At 50.7% G+C, this 18,756-nt stretch overlaps 1 protein-coding gene across 3 annotated transcripts in view; it reads left to right on the top strand.

Moving 5' to 3' along the window:
- The window catches only part of APBB2 (amyloid beta precursor protein binding family B member 2), a 339,921-nt gene that overhangs the window by 309,185 nt on the left and 11,980 nt on the right, over nucleotides 1–18,756 (top strand). The window contains exon 1 of one of the 3 annotated variants that reach the window (XM_054729388.1): nucleotides 12,315–12,334. The exons of the other annotated variants lie outside the window; for them this stretch is intronic. The gene's annotated coding sequence lies outside the window, so the exon portion shown is untranslated. Of the gene's footprint in view, nucleotides 1–12,314; nucleotides 12,335–18,756 lie in introns of those variants that run through there. 3 annotated transcript variants of the gene reach the window in all.

Genomic DNA, 18,756 nt, shown 5'->3' on the forward strand with positions numbered 1-18,756 from the left:
ACTATGGCCATTACATGTACTTGACAGGTTAATTAGCTGTTCAGCAGATATGGGACATCTGTATGTCAGGCATCTTGTGAGGTATGTGAGGGAAGGAGGCAGGCAAGATTCAAAGAGGCAGGAGATAAGCCAAAATAACAATTCAGAAGCAAGATGGTATAGATTAGGATATATGCCATGAAGACACGCAATAGCACAATGCAACAGAAAGTAGCTCTGGGTACAGGGCCCACCAAGAGGCAACCTGTCCTAGGAGGGGACATTTGAGCTGAGCTTGAAGGTTGAGAAGAAGCCAGGCATGTGGGGAGCAAGTAGGAAGGTCTGAGGAAGAGGGGCACTTAGCGTGTTCACGGCTCTGAAAGGAGGCCAGCGTGGTTGAGCAGGAGGGAGGAGGCCAGTGGTGTGCTCCGGGATGGGAGAGGTGGGTGGGGACAAGATCCTACTTTTTGTCTGTGGTTCAAGGTTTGGGTTTTCTTGTTAATGCCATGGGGGCCTTTGAAGGGTGGTAACCAGGGCCGTGTCATGATCTGATTTATTTCATTAAAAAGATCTCAATGAATGCTGTTAAGGGGAATGGATGTCAGGGGCAGAGGTGAAAGCTGGGGGGCCAGTTAGCAAGTCCTGGTCCAGGGAAGATCAAAGCCATGGCAGAGGGGATGAAGGGGAGCAAGTGTGGAGACTGAACTGGCAGGATTGGGTGTAGAAGATGCAGGAAGTGGAATAAATTAGGACCACACCTGGAATTTCAGATTTATTGTTTATCTCTGTTAGAAATGCATATTAATAGGAATAATGACTGTATAAGGACAAATTTGTATCGAGACCTTGACTTAGTTTTGTTTTATTCTCCACTGTGGATGAGTGGACATAGCCAGTGGATGCTATGCATTTGGCCATTTTTCTAAGATGTTTTCACCCTGGACTATCTCACCTGATTATTAGACCTTGGAGCATTTTCTTTGTTCTGTCATAAAACTAAAGGATCAGAGTAGGAAAGAAGATAGGTTTAAGCTTTAATCTATGCAAAATAACTCTTACCTTTGCTCTTAAGAAACCATTGACAATTGCATTTGAAGTTATTTCACATGCAGCGTCCTACGTGGTTCCAGTAACCAATACTCTGTCATAAATAAAACTTGTTCCATATGTGTTTAAAATCAGAAGAAGTAGCCCTGGCTGGTATGGCTTAGTTGATTGAGCATCATCCCATGCACTAAAATTTCTTAGTAGCTTTGCTGGAAATGCACTGAGCACTTTGTGAGCTAGAAAACCCATTTCCTTGTATCTGAAAGTAGAGAAATGAAATATTTGGGTTCTGATAGGATTTTTGGTGCCAATCTTCAGATTTGTGCACTTGAATGATTACAAAGGTCAGGGAACTTTGGTTCGGAACCAGCTTGAGTTTGGTTTTGAAAAAAAAATTGAAAAATATTTCATATATATATGTGTATATATACTGTATATACTAGAGGCCCGATGCACAAAGATTCGTGCAAGAATGGGCCTTCCTTCCCCTGGCTGCCGGCAACCGCCTTCGCTCCGGCCAGAGCCCCTTTATTGCTCTGGCCAGGAGCTGCCTTTCGGCCTTCCCACGCTGCCCAGAGGCCCGGAGCGGCTGGGGTGGTGAAGAACACCTGTGACGACGCTCGGTGCCTGCATATGCAAATTAACCCACCCTCTTTGTTGGGTTAATTTGCATACTCCTGATTGGCTGGTGGGCGTCGTGAAGGTACGGTCAATTTGCATCTCTCTTTTATTAGTGTAGATATGCAGAAAATATTCCTTACGCAGAGGAGAAGGGGCAGAAGTGACTGGGGCTGCCAGGCCTCCTGATCCGAAAGCCTGGACTGGTTACCTTAGAACCGTGGTCGGCAAACTGCGTCTCTCGAGCCACATGTGGCTCTTTGGCCCCTTGAGTGTGGCTCTTCCACAAAATACCACGGCCTGGGCGAGTCTATTTTGAAGAAGTGGCATTAGAAGAAGTTTAAGTGTAAAAAATTTGGCTCTCAAAAGAAATTTCAGTCGTACTGTTGATATTTGGCTCTGTTGACTAATGAGTTTTCCGACCACTGCCCTAGCACATGCGAGTTTTTCTGGGGATGAATAAATTATGACAGTTAAAATAATTATGGTAGAGGAGAAGCAGCTGAGAGCACAGTTGACAATTGGGGCTGATTTGGCCTGATTCTGTCATGTCAAAGCATGCATCTGTTTGCCAGGTTACATGAAAATGCTGTTTTCCAGTAGTCCAGTGTGTTTGGTTTTTCATTTTTCTCCCTTTGGCCCCCTTAAGCATTCTAAGAACAGTCACAGCCTGCTAGTGACCTTCGTGAAATAAGTGAACGGGGGCAGAGCTCTATATGAATTCTGGTTCTCGTGTTGGATGTCCATGTAAAATGTCAGTTGAGTGGAAGGTTTCTTCGGTTCTAAAGAAGATACAAATTGGAAGGGACCTACTCCTGCATCTGGGTGGGATAGCTTCTCGCTGGCCCCGGAGTTTGTCCCCTATAACAAGGATCATTCCAGCTTTTCAGCTAGTCGCACAGGTGTGACGCAAACTCGTTTTAATGCTCTGCGTTACCATCTTGAAATCCTTAATAATTTTTCCACATGGGGCCTTGCGTTTTCATTACTGGTCCTAATCTCAGTTTTTGTCCACATTGTATGTTGCACGCCTGAGTCAGGGTGTCATCTAAGCAGGGTTCCCCACCTTTTCTGAAAAAGCCCAGATTTTAAATATTTGGGGCTTTGGGGCTGGATGGTCTCTGTTGCAACTACTCAGCTCTGTCAATGTAGCACAAAAGCAGCCACGGAAAATAGTGGGTAGAAGGGTGCGGCTGTGTTTCAGTGACATCTTGTTTATAAAAACAGGCAGGGGGTAGGTGGTTTGTGACCCAGGGACCATAGTTTGCAGCCCCTGATTTAAAGGACTTGAATGGAACTTACAGTGACAACTGAAATAGGGACCTTGTCCTTTGGCAGTAAGAAGTCTCGGTCACCTTTTGGCCGGCTTTGTGGTGTTCTGAAAACCAGACGTGAGACTTCCTGGAGAAGGGTGGGCTGTTATAAACCAATATTCAAACATCCCAAGCCCACACTTGAGCTTCTTGGAGATGGTATGTTTGTTTGTCAAATACTAACAAACATGGACACAAGACACTGCGGGGGGGTGGGATGAGGGCATGCGACAGGGGGTAGGGGAGGCTGGGGGAAGGTCAATGGGGAAAAAAAAAGGATATATATGTACTACTATATGTAATACTTTAAACAATAAAAAAAAGTAAAGTAAAAAAATATGGACAATAAAAGGAAGGTAAACTCAGTAAAAGCAGGACACTCCTGTCATGGAATTGTGGGTTTTGTTTTTTAGTGTTACTAGAAGCCTGGTGCACGAAATTCGTGCACGGAGGGGGGTTGTCCCTCAGCCCAGCCTGTACCCTCTCCAGTCTGGGACCCCTCAAGGGATGTCCTACTGCCTGTTTAGGCCCGATCCCGGTGGGCCTAAACAGGCAGTCGGACATCCCTCTCACAATCCAGGACTGCTGGCTTCCAACTGCTTGCCTGCCTGCCTTCCTGATTGCCCCTAACCGCTTCTGCCTGCCAGCCTAATCACCCCCTAACCACTCCGCTGCCAGCCTGGTTGATGCTTAACCCTTTGCACTCGCTTGCTTTTTTCTCGATTCCTTTATTCTAATGCTAACCGTGTCGAGTCACACTCGACATCCGAGTGCAAAAGGTTAACTGCTCCCCTGCCAGCCTGTTTGCCCCCAACTTCCCTCCTCTGCCGGCCTGGTCACCCCTAACTGCCCTCTCCTGCAGGGTTGATCACCTCCAACTGCCCTCCCTTGCAAGCCTGGTCCCTCTCAACTGCCCTCCCTTGCAGACCGGGTGCCTCCCAACTGCCCTCTCCTGCTGGCCATCTTGTGGTGGCCATCTTGTGTCCACATGGGGGCAGGATCTTTGACCACATGGGGCAGACATATTGTGTGTTGGAGTGATGGTCAATCTGCATATTACTCATTTATCAGATAAGATAGAGGCCTGGTGCAGGAGTGGGGGCCAGCTGGTTTGCCCTGAAGGGTGTCCCAGATCAGGTGGGGGTTCCCTTGGGGCATGGGGCGGCCTGAGCGAGGGGCCTATGGTGGTTTGTAGGCCAGCCACGCCCCCTGGCAACCCAAGTGGAGGCCCTGGTATCTGGAATTTATTTTCCTTCTACAATTGAAACTTTGTAGCCTGGAGCGGAGCCAAGCCTGCTGCTCCCTCCGTGGCCGGCAGCCATTTCTGTGGCAGTTAATTCACCTCTATAATTGAAACTTTGTAGCCTTAAGCAGAGGCTGGGTCCGGACAGGTTGTGCAGAAAGCTTTGCTTCCCCTGTTGCCGCCGGCAACCCTGGCTTGCTCTCTCCAGCTCCGTGGCTGCCGCCATTTCTGTTTGAATTTGTTTACCTTCTATAATTGAAACTTTGTAGCTTGAGTGGAGGCTTAGGCCTGCAACAGCTCGCGGAAAGCTTGGCTTGCTATGTTACCTGGGAAACCTTGCTCTCTGTGGCTGTAGCCATCTTGGTTGGGTTAATTTGCATACTTGCTCTGATTGGCTGGTGGGTGTGGCTTGTGGGTGTGTCGATGGTACGGTCAATTTGCATATTGCCTTTTTATTAGGTAGGATCATATTTGATAGAAAAGAAAAAAAGGTGCTGAAACAAGGAGACTAGCTGCATATAAAATGTAACCTTATTGCCCAGCCTGTGTCGCTCAGTGGTTGAGCCTTGGCCCATGAACCAAGAGTTCACAGTCTGATTCCCTGTCAGGGCACATGTCCAGGTTATTGGCTCAATGCCCAGTAGGGGGCGTGCAGGAGGCAGCCGATGGATGTTTCTCTCTCATTCATATTTCTATCTCTCTATCCCTCTCCCTTCCTCGCTCTAAAAATCAATTAAAATATGTATTTTTTAAAAAGTAACCTTTCTGAATAAGAAAGGTGTATTCTTTCAGCCTGTATCAAGAAGCTAACTCCTGCTAAGGTAGTTCAGGGCCTTGGGCTGGGGGGATGGGGTAGGGGGGTGAGGAAGTGGGGGTCCTCTCGTGCAGCTCTCCCAACTTCTCTGCCTCAGCCTGTATGGGAATGCATTGTCTGGGTTCTTTTCCCTAAATGATACACAAAGGTTTATTTCTCTTCCGGTACAATTATTAGGAAAATTATCTAGGGAGTCAGTAAATCTTGATAGAAATCAGTGTACAGGGGGAATTTATATATTGATTTCCTCAGAAGCAGAAGCGCCGTTTTTCATTTAGACAGATGTTCTGAAGAAGGAATCTAGTTAGGGGCTCTGGAAACAAGATGGCTGTTCCTGCTGGAGGTGATCAGAGTATAGATTTGCTTTGCTTTCAAATAGTCACAAGAGATTAATCTTTTCAGAACTCGCCTCCTGCCCATTCAGGTGAAATATGTTTTATTAACTTTGTTTCAGATGACATGAAAATGGAATATGAACTAACATCGTTTTTAAAGTGACGTCTGTGATAAATAGTAACGGGAGATAAAAATCCAGCCAACTCCCTTTTATTCACGGCATCGTTCCCTTAGGTTCTTACCAACCTAACCAGGTATAAGGAGAAAAGTCCTTCGTTTACCCTTTTTAGTTATTTATTCAGTCGTTCAAAAATACTTACTGACTACATATTATGCGCCAGGTGGTGGTGATTGGACAACACCGTGGGAATCATCCACCAATGGTCATTGGCACCAATTCAGTGCCAACAGAAATCCCCAATTTGGGGTGCGGTGAAGAAGGAAACTTTATTCAGTGCAAAACAGCTCCGTTGTGCTACAGCATAGCTGTGAGGCCAGCCCCAGGGCCAGCCTGCTTTGGCCAGTGTGAGACATCTTCGGTGTTTCAGCTCAGCCGGGACTACGCAGTCTTCAGCCTTCCATGGGGAAAGTGAGCTCCCCAAGCCAGCGGGGAGCTGGCTTATATAAGCACAAGCCCCTGCCCCTGGTCATGCAAATGAGGACTCCAAATCTTCACCGTTTGATTGAGCCAAAAGGCACTTTCCTGATTGGTCAGAATGGAGCTGCTCTGATTGGTTGGTGCTGCACAGCTCCAGTTGAATGGGAAAAGCCTCAGTCCTATTGGTTGAAACAGGACTCCAGGAACTCCTCTCCAAGGGCTGACTCCGGTGGCAGGAAAACAGCATAGGCAGGCTTTCCCTGAAGTACAGTTTGTGTGAGAGGCCCCTGTGTAGAAATGGCTGCTAGGCTCTGTGTTTTTTTAAATTTGAGTGCAATTAACCACCACAAGCCTTTCTTTTTTTTTTTTTTTTTTTTTTTATTGATTTTTTATAGAGAGGAAGGGAGAGGGATAGAGAGCTAGAAACATCGATGAGAGAGAAACATCGACCAGCTGCCTCGTGCACATCCCCCACTGGGAACATGCCCGCAACCAATGTACATGCCCTTGACCGGAATCGAACCTGGGACCTTTCAGTCCGCAGACCGACGCTCTATCCACTGAGCCAAACCGGTTTCGGCCACAAGCCTTTCTTGGTAGGGGTCTTCTTTATTGAGGTTCACAGGGAGAAGGAAGGAAGGACAGACAATAAACAAATAAGCAGGGTAGCTTTAGATGGCTGTGAGTGTCGGCAGTGACTGGAGGTGATGCGGGGGAGGAGTCCTCCATGGAAGACATGAGGAAATGTGACCCAGGCAGCAGGAATAGAGAGCACAATGGCTCTAGGGCAGAGACAGGCCTGTGTACCAGTTGGAGAACAGAAGGATTCAGACCAAACATAGCACTTAATTTTTGTCACCAGGCCCAGCAGTGATGGAACCAAGAATCCAATCAGGAGAGAGACACAAGCAGAGGCCACCTCTCCTCATCCAAAGGTGGGGTTCTGAGGAGCCCATTAATGGAGAGGGAGGCGGGCTTAGGTGGCCAGGTGCCCCAAAAACAAAGGAGAGGAGACTGGCCGGGCAGACCTGTGTTCCACTTACGGATCCACCACTTTCTAGCTGTGGGGGTTCGAGCAAGTTCACTTCAATTCCATGGATTTTCGATTCCTTGTTTGTAAAATGAGCGTCGTGAAATGCTTCCTCTGCAGGGTTATTGTGAGGCGTGGCCATATAACGCACACCCAAGACAGCCTGGCTGGTGGCAGGCTCCATAAAGGGGAGCGGCTGTTGCTATTTTGTTATTAGCCATCAGTCATCCTCGTGTGGCTGCCTCTTTTTGTTTAGGTATTATTGAGTTTATAGAGGGTCAGTGTTACCAAAATCAAAGGGTTTGGTGCTTGGGGTGTTCTATTAAAAAACTAGACGTGGTTGTGTGATTGTTAGGTAGTTTTGTTTACTTGCAACAAGTAAAGGAGACAGGGGACTCATGTCCACAGTCCTTTCTCCCCCTGGAGGGAGGCTTAGCCATTTCTTATGTATACTGTTTGGTTAATTGCATGTTAATTTCTTCTTTGCAGTTGGCTGCACTTAATCCATTTGCAGTTCTGGTTGCAATTCAGGTCAAGCCCATCCACTTGCAGCTGCCTCTTGCAAAAATATGGTACTACATTTTCACATTTAGCAATAATAGCGTTTAGTAAGAACCACCCAGATCTTGAGACCCTTGTCCTATCAAACATCCTATATAATAAAAGACTAATATGCAAATTGTCCCCATGGGCGGGAGTTCACCCAACCCGGAGTTAGGTGTGCGCTGACCACCAGGGGGTGGCGCTGGCCGTGGGCGGCAGTGGAGGTGCTGCTGGCCCCAATGGGCCCCGATGAGAGCGGGACGGTGGCGGGATGGTGGAGCAGGTGAGCAGGCGGTGCCAGGCCAAGGCAGGTGTGAGTGGGGGCCCCGATCGCCCCACAGATCGGTCCTGATCACCAGCCAGACCTAGGGACCCTACCCGTGCACGGTTTTCGTGCACCGGGCCTCGAGGCAGGAATAATGTTATCTGGATGGACATTGACAAAATTTAAATGAAGGCCCAGTGCCGTGGCTTTTTGTGTCATCGACACTAGTGTGCCTTCTGTCTGCACAGAGAAATGGGATTGGCCATATCGTGATAGCCCTAAATCCTCTTAAAAATTTAGGACAGTTTAGGAACTGGTATAAGAAGGTGCCTTGCCCACAAGAAGCCCTCTGCTATGGCTGGGTAAGGGAATTCATCCTCAGGCTCACCGCGGTTTTAGCCAGCAGTTTTGTTTGTACCTTGCCCGTGGTCTGTGCCCTCGTGGCCTTTATTGATGGAATTCACTTTCCCCGCGTGAAGAGCTAACCTTTTCCCTCTCTGTGTCAAAGCCTGTCAATAGTCACACCTTGTCAGAGAGGAGCCTCCTGGGCATCCAGTAGCTTTTGTTTTTGTTTTACCATTTCAACTTTCAGGAAGGAATCCAGCCCATGGCTTCATAATTCAGGTATAATGTACATCGTTTTTATCTTTTGATTATGCCCTAAATTTTATACCATGGAATTGTAACACTCTGTGAGTTACTTCTCACTGGAGAACTAAATGTAAGTCGTGCTTGTATTCTTTTGCTCAGATATTCAGATAAGTGAGATTGTTTTTTTTGTTTGTTTGTTTGTTTTTTTAAATATATTTTATTGATTTTTTACAGAGAGAAAGAGAGAGGGATAGAGAGTTAGAAACATCGATGAGAGAGAAACATCGGTCAACTGCCTCTTGCACACCCCCTACTGGGTATGTGCCCGCAACCAAGGTACATGCCCTTGACCGGAATCAAACCTGGGACCCTTGAGTCCGAAGGCCGACGCTCTATTCACTGAGCCAAACCGGTTTCGGCTGATAAGTGAGATTGTTTTTTGTTTTTTTCACTGTAATACAAAACAGATGAGAGCAGACACTTGTTCATTTGTGCTCTCTTGAAAGATGGATTTTTAAAAAATACTCACTTCCTGTTGCCTCTCAAATATGTTTTTTTCCCTCATTAGTGAGCTGAGTGGTAACTATTGTGTCTTCTCTCCAGTGGCATGAGAAAGCCCTTTGTTTAGAAGGATGTGCCTTGCATTTCAATAACCTTGCACCACTTTAAGGCCTCAGCTTCACAGCCAGTCCCATTGAAGCTGGAATTCCTCTTCCAGGTACAGGCTGTCCTGTGCTGGGCCGGAGCAGGGAGGTGGGAGAGAACGGGGCACCCTTGGTCAGAGATGGTGTTTCTGCTGCAGCCACGGGGTCCTGGGAAGGACGGAACCTTTTCCCTGAGCTTAATTTTCCTGTAACTCACCACACACCAGATGGTAAATTTGCATAAAACCCGCATTCCGGTTAGGTCAGAGGACTTTCCCCTGCCGGGCGTGGATACTAAAGGGGTCTGTGAGTGAGTTTCAGGGATTATTGGACCTTGGCCCCACCCACCTAAGAGTGTGCATAAAACTGTGGGTCAGCGCACATTTCTTTCTGGAGCGTTTTTATCAGATTCCAAAAGGTCCCAGGATCCAAAACAGGTTAGGAAGGAACCTTCCTGTTGGCATCCCTCCCTCTTCACCCCCTAGTTAGTTACCACACGGGTCAGCACGCACATCAGGTGCACACTGTGCACACCATCAGGCTGTGCGAGCCTTACGCAGATTAAAGAGTAATCCTTACAGCACTCTTAGTACCAGTGTTATTCCCATTTTACAGATGAGGAAACTGAGGAACACAGAGGCCAAGGGCCTTGTCCAAGGGCGAATAGCTAATCAACGTCAGGGACAAAAAAACACAAACACTTGAAGCTTGGGGGGGGGGGGGTGGGAGGCAGAAATAAACAGGTTCAGGTACAGCAGGTGGCATGGGAGTTTTCATGACAGTTTTATAGTTTTAGCTTCGTTGTCACGTGGAGGATGCTGGCCTGTGCTGGTACTCTAAGACCCCCGGTGATGAAAGACAAGCACCAAACAGTAGCCCGAAGCAGAGAGTCCTGTGAAAATGGAGGGAGAAGTACACTGGCGGGTCTCCTCTCCGGGCTCAGCGTGTGTGGTTGTATGCTGCATGAGAAACAGGTGGCCGGGCCAGGGGTTCGGAAATGTCTTCCAAAAAGCCAGAACAGACGCTGTCCTTCTGGTGTGCTGTTTCTTTGGGGGGAATTTCCTACTCATTTGGATGCCCGGTTACACATGCCAAGTAGTTCTGTTATGTCAGGCTTATTTTAATGAAAACAATGCCAATTACTCCCACATTCATTTTCCCAAGAAACAGCCCCTGCGAGCATGCTGATCAGGCAGCCCCGGCTGTGCGGCTGGCGTGGAATTATTTCTGGGGTTTAGTTCTCCCCGCTGGTGTGTCGTGTACAGTGAGAAGGGAGTGAGCTTGCGCCTGACTAAATATAGCCTTCTCCGCTCTCAGGATGGTGTGTGTCAGGCAGAAGCCCGGCCTGGGTGCTGATGGTTTCCCCCCAGCAAATTTATAAGGTGTCAAATCGCTGGAGCCGCTGCCTCTGTGACTCTTCCGCATTTTTTAAAGGACATTTCAGAGATCGTTCTAAAGCCCCTGCTTATGGCCGGTTTTCACTTCGACACTTAAATCAGGCAGTGTCTAATACCCCCAACACAATTAACCTTGTTAAAAAGTTTGTAGTGTCGTTTTTTCCACGTTCGGCCCTAATGGAAAAAAAACACAGCGGCTACATCGCGATGTTATTTCTTTAAGTGAATGCTAGTAATGGGTCTGATTTAAAATAACCGAGGCTCCAATAATAATTATGCACAAAGAAGCATGTTGTATTCTTAGGTCTCTAGGTTTAAGGTTATTGAGCAGTGGTTTGTGTTTTTTTTTGTCATTCACTAGGCATAAGCTTTTTATGCAGAGTAACAAATTAAGAACAGTTGGGTAGATGTCAGAATCTAGTCAAGGAAAGGCTACCCGCTCATTCTTTGTAGTGAGAGTCAAGCCGTGCACAGGTCTGTTTCTGATAAAAATCCGAGCTCTGTGCAATTCCTTGACTGAACGTCTAGTCGGCGATGAGAAACCCAGGACTCGGAGTGGGTAAGCTTCTCATGTTTACTCAGCATTAGATTCGAGTCCAGGTCTTTTGGATCCTTTGCTAATGGTCTGCTTGCCTCCAAAGACTAACTTTGGTAGTGGGTCGAAGGCAGAGCAGAGGGACACGGGCGGGAGGTGACTCCCCCGCGTCCCGTGGTCCGTGGTACCTGGCCAGTCCACGGAGAGGGCCACAGGTCCCTCCTCCCGCCGACAGTCTGGGTGTGATGTTGTTCTAGACTTCCTGCTGTGTGTGCATCACAACACACACTCGAACTCTGTTGCTTTTCATACGAGACCGGATATCGGCGACGGGGACCGTCTGCCTGTTTGGTTTCTCCTCTTAGTGCGCCGTGGTGAGGCCCTGTCAGGACGTGCCGCTCCACGTAATGACTGTGGCTCCCTGTCCGGTGAGCTTGCGTTTCACATCACACATTTAGCTGTCATATCTGCAGGGTCCCGCTCGCTGCTCCGTGACCCTGGCCACGGGGCGCCTGAGAAAGCGGGTTTCTTCCTTGCCCCCATGTGACGGGCGCCCCCGCCTCTGCCGTCCCGTTGCTCCGTGTTGAATGCACACATGTGACCGACGTGGGGCTCTGCTCTCACACGCTTTCAGCGGCTGTGACACGAGCAGAAGGGGGCGGTGAGCACTCGGTCAGGAGTTTAAGGGGCTCCGGGCGGCTCCGGGGATGGAACGTAAAGTGTTCAGCCGCAGACCTCCCATTGCTCCCAGCGTTTCTCTGCTTCCCCGGCTCATCCCCCTGTCCTCACCCTTTCCGCTTTCACTCACTGGCCCGCCCCCTTCCCACCTCTGCCCTGCCCTGCCCTGCCCTGCCCTGCCCTGTCTCCGCCCCCGTGTCCTGCGGCCCTCTCCGGAGCCACTTCAGTGAGAGTCCCTCGATTATAACGTTGCAGCTCTATTAATAGAATGTCAGGCATGTTGGTAAAACCGGCACGGCCGTGTCCATGTCGTTGTTCCCACGTGGTTTTTATTGGGAGCAGGTGGAGCTGGAACACGGGGCTGCGTGCCCGGCCTGTGTTGACTGCAAACAGTTTCCTGTATTGGACGGGGATATTTTAAGCTCGATTACCTCCCCCGGCTGATATGTTGCCTTGTAAACTCAGCTGGTTCTCTTGGCTTCGTGGTAAACGTGGCTCAAAATACGCACTTCGGTGTAAGAGTTCAGCTAAAATAAGCACCGAAGGGTTCTTCATTGCAGCCGAGTTGGGGAATAAGATGGGATGGCAGTGCTCCGAGCTGCTGTCAACGGGCTGGTTTTACTCGTATTTGCCGGATGCCGTGTGAATGCTAACGTGCTGTTTTCTGCTCTGTTCCCTCATGCCTTCCCGGATGCAGAGAGAGGTAACCGTTGATTTTTCACTTCTCTCCCCTTCCTGGTGCCTTCGTGTCTGGCAAAGCTCACTTGCTGCCTGTCTCCATGCCACATGCCACGGTCACAGCCGTCCTGTCTGTGGGAGACAGAACTTCATTTTGTTTAACATTTTATCATCATCATTGTTGTGTGTCCTAGTTTTAAAGCAAAGCGTTGACTTGCATCTGGGTCCCTGATCCTCTTTGTCGCTGGCCCTGTCTGGGGAAGGTGATGGGCAGCTGAACGGGGGGCGTGGTCACTGGCGGGTGGCCGCGGCAGCGTCCCGGGGCGCACTAGCCGTCAGCCGACAGGAGTCTTTAGTTACGTGCCACGCTGGGTAAGGAGGCTCCTCCCGCTCCTTGGGGAAGTACTATCAGGACTTGCTTAGGCTACGGATTGGCGAGTCTTATCGGTGAGGTTTGGCTCCAGGCTAATCGCCAGGAGGCCTGGCTCCATGTCCATCTCGATTCTGGGCCCACAGACGTGGCATTCCGAGCAGCCCGTGGGAAGCGTGTTACTCTGACGTGAAAGGCACTGACGCCTCGGGTCTGTGCGTCTCCAGGGCGCTGAACGTCAGCCTGCCCGTCGGGCCGGGTGGAGGCTTTAATCTCCTCCCTCCATCGCTCTGTCACGTAAGGAAAGCTCCCCTTTCCCCGCATGTTTTGTTTTTCAGCTGCGGTTTACACTCGGGGTTATTGTGTGTTAGTTCCAGGTGCACCGCACAGCGGTTCGACATTCACCTGCTTTACGGAGTGCTCCCCCCGTGTTTTCAGTGCCCGCCTGGCGCACCCACAGTTACTGGTGTTACTGACTACACTCCCTCGGCTGTGCTTTACATCCTGTGACTGCCCTATCACTGCCGAGTCGTACTTCTCAAACCCTTCACCTCTCTCCATTTTTTTAAAATATATTTTTTCAATTGATTTCAGAGAGGAAGGGAGAGGGAGAGAAAGACAGAAGCATCAACGATGAGAGAGAATCACTGACTGGCTGCCTCCTGCACGCGCCCCCACTGGGGATCGAGCCCGCAACCCACTCGTGTGCCATGGGCCAGGAATCAAACCGTGACCTCCTGGTTCAAAGGTCGATGCTGAACCACTGAGCCACACCGGCCGGGAGCCTCTCTCCATGTTTGATAAAAGGAGGACGCCTTGAAATGTTTCTCCTTGAAGGACTGATCATGGTTACTGCTTGGCAAAGTCAGGAGACCCAGGCCATCGCTTTAGGGTGGATCTCAGTGAACCCCTCTGGCTGAGGCCCCTGTCCTCCCTGAGGAGGAGCTGCTGTCTGGGCTCAGCGGGGAGGAGGGAGCAGGAAATGGCATAGACTGAGGGGGGCACTCCCAGGACCAGCCTGCCAGACGGGGACGATGAAGAGAACTTGTGAGCCTGACCTCTGGAGGTAGTGGAAGGTTCTGGAAGACGAGGGCTGGCTGTTTGGATGCGAGCCCCCTCGTCTAAAGTACTAAGCCCTGTGTGAGCCAACGGTGAGGCTGTTTTCAGCTGTGTGCGAGTTCCCACCTTCGGGTCTTTTCGCTGGGAAGCCGTTGCTCTGAAAATGAATGAACAGCAAGACTGCTCCGGAGACGGCTGCCAATCCAGGTCCGCCCGGGCCACCTGGACTGTGTGCGGGCGGTGAGTTTCAGATCTGCTGCTCACACGGCCTGTGTGGTCTCAGGGAGGTGCCTGGGGAGGGGCTCCCTGTGGAGAAGGGTTTACCCGGGCGATAAGTTCCTGGGGGACACCTTTTAGAATTTACTAAGTCAGCATCTGAAGCTTGGCAAGGAAGGAAAAGGAAAGTTGAGTTTACCAGGCTGGAGCCTGAGCTTTGTGCTGTTAATGATGCTCACGTGTGGTGCATATGCCACGGGGAAAATTAGAAAACAAAGGCCTGTGTGTGTGAGAGAGGGGTGGGGGGGTGGGGGAGAAGAAACCTTCTGGATTGGCCATCTAGGAAGATGACATTTCTCAATCCCTTTCTCCCTCGTCCCTCCTCCCACCCTCAAAACAAGCTTTTCAGAGCACAGTCAGAATATAAGAGCAGGCAGTCTTGAGACAGGACTCTCCCCCCAGGCCCTGTGCAGGTGGAGCACAGAGGAGGGAAGGCCCTTTATCACAGAGGGCTAGAAATGGGATGCTTGGACCAAATCTCTCTGCTGCTGTTTTGTCCTTATTTGCAGGTGGGGCCCACTCTCTGCAGTAGTAACACCTCTGTGGTTTACAGGAAGATAGGCTGGGAGGAAAGGGCCTTTACATACAGTTCAGCGAGTCTTAACCTAAGTCATATGCATGCAGGTGGTCATTAAAACATCCCTCGTGGGTTAGGAGGCAGTACTTTAGGCTTTTTCTTGTACTTGTTTTACCACATTTATAATGATACTAGAGGCCCAGTGCACAACATTTGTGCATTGGGGTGTGTGTGGGGGGTCCCTCAGCCCGGTCTGTACCCTCTCACAGTCCGGGACCCCTTGGGGGATGTCCGACGGCTGGCTTGGGCCCGCTCCCCACGCCAGCAGTCGGACATCCCCTGGGGGGTCCTTAGCACTGCGGGAGCAGCTGCGCTCGCCAGCGTGAGCCCAGCGTCTGGCTGAGCGGGGGAGCACACTGACCACCAGGGGGCAGCTCCTGCGTTGAGCGTCTGCCTCCTGGTGGTCAGTGCACGTCATAGTGACCAGTCTTTCCGCGGTTCTGTCGATTTGCATATTAGCCTTTTATTATATAGGATGGCGCAGATCAAATACCATTATCCGAATGCCTGTCACTTGCCAGCCTTCGCAAGTTCCTGGCTTCAAACGCGATGTGTATTTGACCTGAGCAAATTTGGGTTCTGGGGAGGACGGTGTCACATTGTGGAGATGTGGTAAGGGACCCTAACCGAGGGGGTTTGGGGACAGACAGAGTGGAAGGGAGTCTAATAGAAAAGAAAGGGGTGTTACTGCCAGACAGGTCCCGGCTGTGTGTTACTCACAAGGTCAGCTTGTTCCCGCGCGGCCCCAGGAAGCAGAGCTCGATCCCACAAGCAGCAGTCGCAGGGAGGCAAGTTTCGGCTCATTATTTAGGGGGGAAAATATTCTGGTTCACTAGAAATGTTCCAGCAATGGGAGACAGGCTGAGTGATTGAGATTTCATGTTACTGACATGGCCCAGGCACCGCCTGCCCAGACTGCTGCAGACGGGACTTCGAAATGTTCGTCTAGGTCAGTGGTCGGCAAACCCATTCGTCAGCAGAGCCACATATCAGCAGTACAACGATTGGAATTTCTTTTGAGAGCCGAAAACCGACCTCCGCGCATGGGCCACGAAGTTTCACTCGCACTGTACGTGCGCGCCCGCACGTGGTATTTTATGGAAGAGCCACACTCAAGGGGCCGAAGAGCCGCCTGTGGCTCGCGAGCCGCAGTTTGCCGACCACGGGTCTAGGTGACCAGTGAGAAGTCTGTAGGTGCCTCTTGAAGTCCTTTCGAAGAAGATAAAAACATAAGCAAATTCTATCTATGTAAGAACGTGATGGATCTGGAAGTTTGCGCCTCGGAGCCAGAAAGGGCCCTTGGAAATGGTGTTTTTTTGTGATTTTTTGGCGTATCCCCCTTACTTAGTGGTGAGATTAGACTCCATGCCCAAGGTTCTATACCTCAGGGGAACCAGTAATAAAATAGGACTAGAATTCATTGCCCTCCAGTTGTTCTGCACTGTCTCTGAGAGAGGACAGACACAGCCGAGACCTGCCTGGCAGCCACAGCTCCCATCCTGCGTGGTACAGATTTAAATACCGTAATAAGCTCTTAGACACAAGCAAGGGCCAGCAGGCCAGGCAGGCTTCTGGGCTGGGCTGCACAGCGGGCGGGAGGCCCGCGGTCAGCAGGCGAGGGAGCTGCCATGAGTGGACACGTGGCCCACACTCTGGAGCAGACGGGAGAGCTCCTCGGCTGGAGGAGAGATGTTGGCAGAGTCGGTGGGACAAATCTGGGGAGTCCTGAAATCCAGACAAGATTTTTAGACTCCCTCTGGGGGGCCATAGAGCTTTGCAGAGATTTTTTTTTGCCTCATAACCATGGGGCGGACGGTGGCGTTTCGAAGGACAAGGCGTGGTGGGTGGTGAGCCTGTGTGGGGGTGACTTTAGGGTAAGTCTCGGAGGAAGAGCAGCCAGAGGAAGGGGGCCAAAACGGCTTCCCTTGAGCATGGGCTCCAGAAGTGATGCCTCCTGTCACCTCGTTTTTACGTAATACGTTGCCTTGATGGTGGTTGAGACTGGGATGGAAAGGCCTCTGGGCCACAGCCTGGAGGAAGGCTGCTCAGCCCTCGGTCTGGGCCAGCTCCTCGCTCAGCCCCAGCCCTCGGCCCGCGGCCACAGGACCCGCTGCTGCCTCTGACCGGGCGGGTGCTGCAGGCCTGTGCTTCAGGAAGGACGGGCACTCGGGTCCGATGGTAGCCAGGCCCCTCGACTGGGTATCGGGGATGAATAAGGCACAAGTCATCTTCGAGGAGCTGCATGGAATTGTGGGAAGACAAACCCATAAAGAAACATGTATGGCACCAAATACATTGTTTGGGGAGCCGTGGCAGCACCGGGCAGGGCACCCACCCGGCTTCAGCTGAGCCCTAAACCTCGACAGGGGCATGGAGACAGCATGGACAAAGGCAGGGAGGCGAGAGCCTGCTCGTGCCTGCGTGGTGGGAGGGGGGAGGGAGGAGGAGGGGAACAGGCGAGGAAAGAGGGGTCCAGGGCATTTCAGAAGGTAAAATGGGCTGAACTTGGGGCTGGGGTGGGGAAGTCAGGAAGGACTCCTGGTTCTAGCGTGGAGGACGCCAGCTGAGAGAGAAGGTAGGGAGGCCAGATGTGGACAGGCTAGAGTTCAAGTGCCTGTGCGCTGTCAGGTAAAGGTGCCCCTGACCTGGGGCCGGGTTCAGGGAGTCCCACTGAGGGGCCGCCTGGGGCGTGGCAGGGCCTTGGGGCAGGCTTTCCCGCTAGGCCTTCACCGTGGCCAGTTACCCCAGAATCTCCATCCCCATGCCTTTCCGAGGAAGCGGAGGGTGTCTTGGGGAAAGTGTCAGTCACAGTCTGTGAGAAGACCGCCAGTTCTTACACTAATAGAAATCATTAAAAATAAGTTCATCTGTGATTACATATGCAGACATTATCCTGGCTTAGCAACGAACGCAAAGCAGTCATCGTGATCCGTTACCAGGCGGGTACATCTCGCCATTTATTTCTCATAAACACTTTGATCTTTAAACCACTAACAGTGAGACACTGAGTTATGTGACATGGTTCTTTTGAAGCCAGGTAATGTCACAGTAATTACCCTTCTCATCAGCAAAATAGACACCTAAGCCAGCCCCGGCTGCACGCTCCCCGCGGGCGGGGTCTGAGCTCACCCTGTGGTCGCCTGGGGCAGGATCCAGTCTGTGGGGTCTCTGTGCTCCGGCGCCCCCTGTGGCTGCCCGTCAGCTTCCGCCAGCTGCTGGGGTCCTCGTCTCTGTGCACATGTTGACGCGTCAGAGCCTGTTTGCTTCTGCTGCCCTCTGTTGGTCACAGTTTCACTCCTGCAGATTCTCGTGTTCTTCTCACGCCTGTTTTGTTTATAATCATATTTGTTTCTATAAAATTCCCTTTTCATTAAGGGTTGTTAGAGAGTCCAAGGCTACCGCCGACCTGGTTTGGGGAACACTGTACAGGTGTACCTCGTTTTATTGCATTTAGCAGATACTACATTTTTTTTACAAATTGAAGGTTTGTGGCAACCCCACGCCAAGTGAGTCTTTTGGTGCCATTTTCCAACAGGCTCAGATGAAGGTTAGTGTTTCCAGCAATAAAGCGTTTTCAGTGAGGGCATGCACATTATTTCTGTGGATACAGTGCTGTTGCACACTTAACAGACGACTGTTCAGTGTAAACACAACTTTTATAAGCACCGGGGAGCCAAAAATGACACGTGACTCACCGCATTACCCTGGTCTGGCACCAAACCCGCAGTATCTCCAAGATAAGCCCGAAACATCACTGAATGACAAAACTGAAGCTGTCCTACCTAGGGCACATCGTGAGAAGAAGGCAGGGATCTTGGGAAAAGACAGTCATGCTGGGGAAATAGAAGGCAGCAGGGAAAGAGGAAGTCCACGCAGCAGGTGGAGTGACTCCATGAAAGAAGCCGTCGGCCCGGGTCTGCAGGCGCTGAGCAGGGCTGCGGAGACGGGACTCTGTGGCCACCACTCAGTCACAGGGCCGCCAGGAGTCAGACCCAGCGGCACCTAACGCACACCTGCCTGGGTCCTGTTCCTCAGAAATGAATTCCTAACGCCCATAAAGCTGTTCCTCTGCTTTAGGTGGCTGTCGATTTTTTTTTTAACCATTGCATACTGTTGACCACTGACCCACGGGCCACCAGCTCAGTTAGCCATTCTCCACCAGAGT

The sequence above is a fragment of the Eptesicus fuscus genome, chromosome 2 (genome assembly GCF_027574615.1).
Source record: "Eptesicus fuscus isolate TK198812 chromosome 2, DD_ASM_mEF_20220401, whole genome shotgun sequence".
NCBI lineage: Eukaryota > Metazoa > Chordata > Mammalia > Chiroptera > Vespertilionidae > Eptesicus > Eptesicus fuscus.